This window comes from Podarcis bocagei (assembly GCF_964188305.1).
Source record: "Podarcis bocagei genome assembly, chromosome: 11".
Classification (NCBI taxonomy): domain Eukaryota; kingdom Metazoa; phylum Chordata; class Lepidosauria; order Squamata; family Lacertidae; genus Podarcis; species Podarcis bocagei.
The window spans coordinates 12,569,351-12,575,350 of NC_138136.1; the positions used below are offsets into that span (position 1 = coordinate 12,569,351).

The 6,000-nt window shown below is 39.4% G+C and overlaps 1 long non-coding RNA gene across 1 annotated transcript in view; it reads left to right on the forward strand.

The window, feature by feature from the left end:
* Positions 1-3,581, forward strand: part of LOC308597850 — a 152,822-nt gene extending 149,241 nt beyond the window's left edge. The window contains exon 4 of the long non-coding RNA XR_014013201.1: positions 3,446-3,581. This is a non-coding gene — a long non-coding RNA (uncharacterized lncRNA). The remainder of the gene's footprint in view (positions 1-3,445) is intronic.
* Positions 3,582-6,000: the final 2,419 nt, after the last annotated feature.

Consider the following 6,000-nt stretch of genomic DNA (forward strand, 5'->3'; position numbering starts at 1 on the left):
GGGTGGAGCTTGCATGCCTTGTGTGTGGCTAGTTAATGCAAGCTGAGGGGTTTTTTGAATGCTGGGCGCCATTTTGTTGCACGTGCTGCTGCAAACTTTGCAGTGCAAAGCCAGGCCGGGGAGCCATCTTAAGTTGAGGCTGCATAGGCCTTGTGGTGCATGTGATTCAGATTCTATTCAGTTGAAGCTCTGGTTACAAATTTGGTTGGACAGTGTTCTCGAAGCTACCAGCATGAGTTTGACCAGACTGCAGGAGGACAGGAAGACTGGAGTGCCTGGAACAGGTGAGGCTGCAGGTCCCTTATTTTGGCTGCTGGTCCCTTATTTTCAAATCTGTAAGTTGACAGCTATGCTTTTACATGTGGAAGAATCCAGAGCATGAGGTCCCCATCACAGTCCCAAGTGGTACGGTACAAGGAGGACAGCATCCAAACAGCTGATCCTAAAATAACATCACCCCTACCTCCAAGTAGAGCTGTCTTAACTCAAGCCTTTTGGAATGTTAAGCAGTTGGCTTGAAGAGTTTTGAAGTACATTATGAGTCCAAACCTTTTCTGGAGATTAAATACTCTCCAGACTCTTACATTAGGTCAGATTGCAAGCTTACCTAAGTGGTTAATGTTCTGAAGCTGAAAATTAGTTCTTCATTTGTGCTGTTGGAGGATATATATCTGATGTTTCAAGTACCTTTATCTAACAGAGAGGGAGGGAGATAAATATTAATTTATACATTAATTTTAAATGCAACAAGTTGAAAGATATGGTCTCATATACCTGTTAAGAAAGATACATGTTTGTTTTTTATTATTACCATCCTCATAGCAGAAATTTGATAGGTATCAGATCACCAACAAACACCAAAGAACACATTGCATATCCAATGTTTTGTGCTGTTTCATATAATATGTATTTATTGTGCCCTAGTATTGAATAACATCTCTTGGCAAAATCAGATCATGTCCTACTGAGAAATGGAGATATAAATCTGTTTCTTGGGAGGAAAATACAACAGACAGTATAATATGTAACGGTGGTAAGGATTTTCAGTTCAGAGGATGCCATTTGGAATCAGAGAGCAGCAAGAGCCTGAAGGAAAATAATGTTAAATCTTGGAGATGAATATTCTAATCATGCTGGTAAATTACATGGGAACGTACTGTAAGAATTGACAGATAAACATTGGCTGCAAACACAACCATACATTTAAAGCATACTTAAAGCACCCGGCCCTATTATTATTATTATTATTATTATTATTATTATTATTATTATTATTATATTATTATTATTATTATTATTATTATTATTATTATTATTATTGTTATTATTATTATTAATGCCCTCCAAATGCCTTTCCTTTGAGGGGGTGGAGGGAGATACCTGGGGTTGGTAGCAATGACAGGGCCCAGAACAGATGCAGGTGAACACTAACAGTTTTTATTGTTATCCCCTTGGCAGGTTATTAAACTGATAGACCGCCATCTTCCCCTAAATACTTCATATGCAGAAGAGAAATGCTATCATTCTTGCTGTAGATTGGGACTTTTGTCTGCCTCCACAGATTGCTGTTGCTATGAAATGTGTCAATATTCACATATTCTTTCTTCCAAATTTTCCCTTGAGCACAGTTTATACCATCTGAACTCCAGTTTCTGTGATTAAGAGTTTATTGCATTTGAATCAAAATTGTTGCACTGTCTGTGGGCTTCCCAAGGAAATAAGTATCTGTGTATCAACTAATAATACACCCCCATCATACCTGTAAAATTATTTCAGTTGTGCATCTGAGTCCAAGTAGGCAGTGAAAAAATATGTCTTAACTGCTGATGGGGTTTTAGATTAAGTGAGTAAGAAACCAATTTCCCTAAAATTTATAGCAGGATAAAGCTGTTGACAAAAGAATAGGCATTGATTGCCTTGGCTTCCCAACAGTTTGTAACAAGGAAAGATTGTGGGTAGGTATTAGCTTTACTTTTTTCTGGATTGTGTCTAGCTGCCCCTAAGATAGTTTGTCTTTTAATGTCAGTGTTGAATCACAGTTGTAGAACCCCTAAATCTAATTGGTTGAGCTGCTGTGATGGCATGGAATGTTCATGGAGCAGGGGGAGGGGCATGGATCCCAGAGGAAAGGTGGCTGGAGTTAGAGAATGGACAATGGATTGAGGGAGAAAAATCTGGATAGGTGATGGAGATGGAGGATTTTAAGATAAGGGGAGAGAGTAATGAAATCCCCTCTATACAAGATTGGATCCAAAAGCTAACAGAATATGCTGAATTAGACGGTCTATCAGAAAAATCAAAGAATAAATCAAAACAGGAATTTGTCTCAAAATGGGAGGTTTTCAAAGAACATTTAAAATATAAATATAGTAGTTTAAACTCTGTTGTAGCATTCGAGGAACTTCAGTAATAGTTGCAAGGTAGATATAAGAATTAAGATATATTAAGAAAAAGTGTAATTATTATAAAAGTGTGTATTGGCAATAAGTAATATGAAATCAAAATATGGAATAGATGGGAGGTTGGGTCTTTAGTGTTAAGACCAATTTATGTTTTATCATTTGTTAAGAAAATTATGTGTCTCTCGTTATTCCTGTGTGTAATTTGTTACTTGTGTTTTCTCTTCTTTTCTTGTTGTATCAATAATAATAATAAAAAGATAAGGGGACAGGACATACAGAACCAAGGTGACAGGGTCTAAAGATAGGGAGCAGAGGCACTAAGTTGCCCCCAAGATTGTGGGGTCCCAGTGTGCATCATGTGTGTGCAAAAGAGGCATAGGCACTCTGGAGGAGCCGGTCACTCGGCCTGTGACATCACACATGCACAACATGCGCAGGACTGATGCAAGATGGAGAGGCCCCACCTGCCTTAAAACAAATATTGAGGGGGCCAAGGTACCTTCGACTCCCTCCCTGAGTTGGCACACCAGAAAGAGAGGGCTTAGAATAAAAGTTCACAGTGCCTGACATCAGCAAGGTTTGTAAGCTGAAGGGGAGGGGAAGAAAATTGACTTTAAAAAGTGGGACAAAGTAGGTAAAGGGGAAAAAACAAATGGTTTTACAGATTAGTTCAAGACAAAGGGGCCATGGAAGCGTGGGGGCGATTGTGGAATATGGATATCAAATTTACAGCATGTTATGGTTTAAGAGAAAATGATTTGAAAATGATATGTTATTGGTATCTAATACTGAGTAAAGTGGCAAAAATGTATAAATCTAAATCAAACAAGTGCTGGGAATGTAAAGAGAAAGAAGGTTCTTTTTATCATATGTGGTGGTCTTGTAGTAAGGTTAAGGCTTACTGGGAAATGATATACAATGAATTGAAAAGGATGTTCAAAATAACTTTTGTAAAAAAACCACCCCAGAAGCTTTTCTTTTGGGAATTATAGGGACAGAACTACCTAAATTGTACAGAAATTTATTTATTTATGCTACTACAGCAGCAAGAATGCTACTTGCCCCAAAGTGGAAAGAAGCAGAAGTCCCAGCAAAGGAAGAATGGATACAAAAACTTACAGAATATGCAGAAATGGCAAAACCTACCGGAAGAATAAGAAATCAAGATAACAAACTTTTTGTAAAAGAACGGAAATGGTTTATTGAACATTTACAGATAAATTTCAAACAGATAAAAAACATTAGCAGGATTATTGTAATAACCTGCAGTTTCATAAGAGTATATATTTAAAGTAGATAATTAAATGAGCAAATTAAATGAATTTGGATATGCAGAGGATATGAAAAAATAAATTTAAGGGATTGTAGAAAGGGGGGGAAGAAAGTCAAACTTTGAAATGTTAAATTGATTGTAAAGCTAATGAAATGCATAAACTTGAAAAGCATAAATAAAAACTTTAAAAAACCACAGAAACAACAAAAAATGGCCAAGTTCTTTGGCTGAAGATTCTTGGCCCTGAATACTCTGGATGGGAGTACTCTATGTGTTCCTAGAGCTATAATATTTAAAGTCGATTTTTCTAGAGCCGAAAGTGCTGCCGTGCTGTCTAGGGTCTACTTGATGCTATGTAGCATTGACTGACGATATATCACAGGAACCTTGCTACATAATAAATCTGAATGAAAAATAAGAGCGTGCAGCTATGAAGGGCTGGGGAGACTAAGGATGCTTTTTAAATGGACTGTCAAGGAAAGTCGAGCTTTCAACAGAAAGCGGTGATTTCTCACCATACTTCTCCAGTCTCAGCAAATCAATTATCAGCCCAAAACAACCAACCCCTGTGATGTCAACTGCTGTCGCCTCCTTTGTGTCTATGCCCAGCATCTATGGTTTCAAGGAGGCAAAACATCTCAATTAAGGCATTATCCAAACAGCCTAGGCCTAGCCATGTATTCCAAGCTATGCAGTGTGTGTTTGACATCTGCTAGAATCCATTTAAGTTATTATTGCCCATATGGTGCAGCCCTGAAAAGATGACACGTTAGTGACGGGAGACCTTCTAATAGCTGCCTTTGACTGCAAACCGCACTGAGCCTGAATGCCCAAGATGGGCGATTATTCAGAATCATATTACCGAGAACAAATCCCTTCAGCGAGCATAAGCGTAATTAATTTTCCAGTGTATTAATTATGCCATTTTACATGTGATGCTCCATTGTCATTTGGGGGAGGAATGTATACGACAGTGCAAGGTGCAGAAAAATTGGCAGGGAAGCCAAACAAAGGCAGCTGGGGACTCACACTACAGCCTCATGGACATCAAGTAGTCAACTAGCTAAATCCAGTATGCTAATAATGAACTCAGTCTCTGAGTGCCAAACTTGGTGTAGCAAAAATTGAGCCAACAAGAGGGAGGTATCTGCATGTTTGCTGCAGAAGTGCAAAAAGTTTGAGAGAAACAGAAATAAGAGGGGTGTGTGTGTGACCCAAACAGCCCAACAAGGATGGATCTAATGTCATCACTTATACTTCTCCAAAAAAGTGGACACAGGTTTGCAGCAAATGCCCATATGTGTAGATGCAAATATAGAAATAATAACCATCAATTAAGTAGAAACGCAGTCCATCTTGCCATAATTAGGGAAGACTGATGCCCAGGAGCTAACCAACGGTGCCAGACAACTTCTAGGTCCCTACTTTATTTTCTTAGGGTCCTTATCTTGAAACCAAGCTTCCAAATAGAGGACTGTCCTCTGTAAAGTAGGAAGTGTGACCAGCCTAAAAGGAGCATGCTCCATGACCACAGAACATTGACTATATGTGGTGGGTGATGGAATGGAGTATCAGGGAGAGGGCATAATTGTCTGGCTGGAACCTGATCAGCAGTGTTCTATGCTGCAACATTTCCTTGCAGGTCTCACTTGTAAAAGACTGCTCAGCTGTAAGAATTCAAATGTTCACCATCAATAATAATAATAATAATAATAATAATAATAAATAATAATAATAATAATTTATTTATTATACTCCGCCTATCTGCCAAGACCTTCCCAGCCATGCTGGGTCTCTGGGCAGCTCCCAAAAGAATATTAAAAACATGATAAAACATCAAAAAACTTCCCTAAACAGGGCTCCCTTCAGATGGCTTCTAAAAGTCAGGTAGTTGTTTATTTCCTTGACATCTGATGGGAGGGCGTTCCACAGGGTGGGCGCCACTACCGAGAAGGCCCTCTGCCTGGTTCCCTGTAACCTCACTTCTCGCAGTGAGGTAACCACCAGAAGGCCCTCAGCACTGGACCTCAGTGTCCGGGCTGAACGATGGGGGTGGAGACACTCCTTCAGGTATGCTGAACCGAGGCTGTTTAGGGCTTTAAAGGTCAGCAACAACACTTTGAATTAATTGTGCTCAGAAATGTACTGGGAGCCAATGAAGTTCTTTCAGGTGTTATATGGTCTCGGCAGCAACTCCCAGTCACCAGTCTAGCCCCTCATTCTGGATTAGTTGTAGTTTCCGGGTCACCTTCAAAGGCCTTCAAAGCCCCACATAGCGCGTATTGCAGTATTCCAAAAGGGAGATAACTAGACCACTCTGGCAAG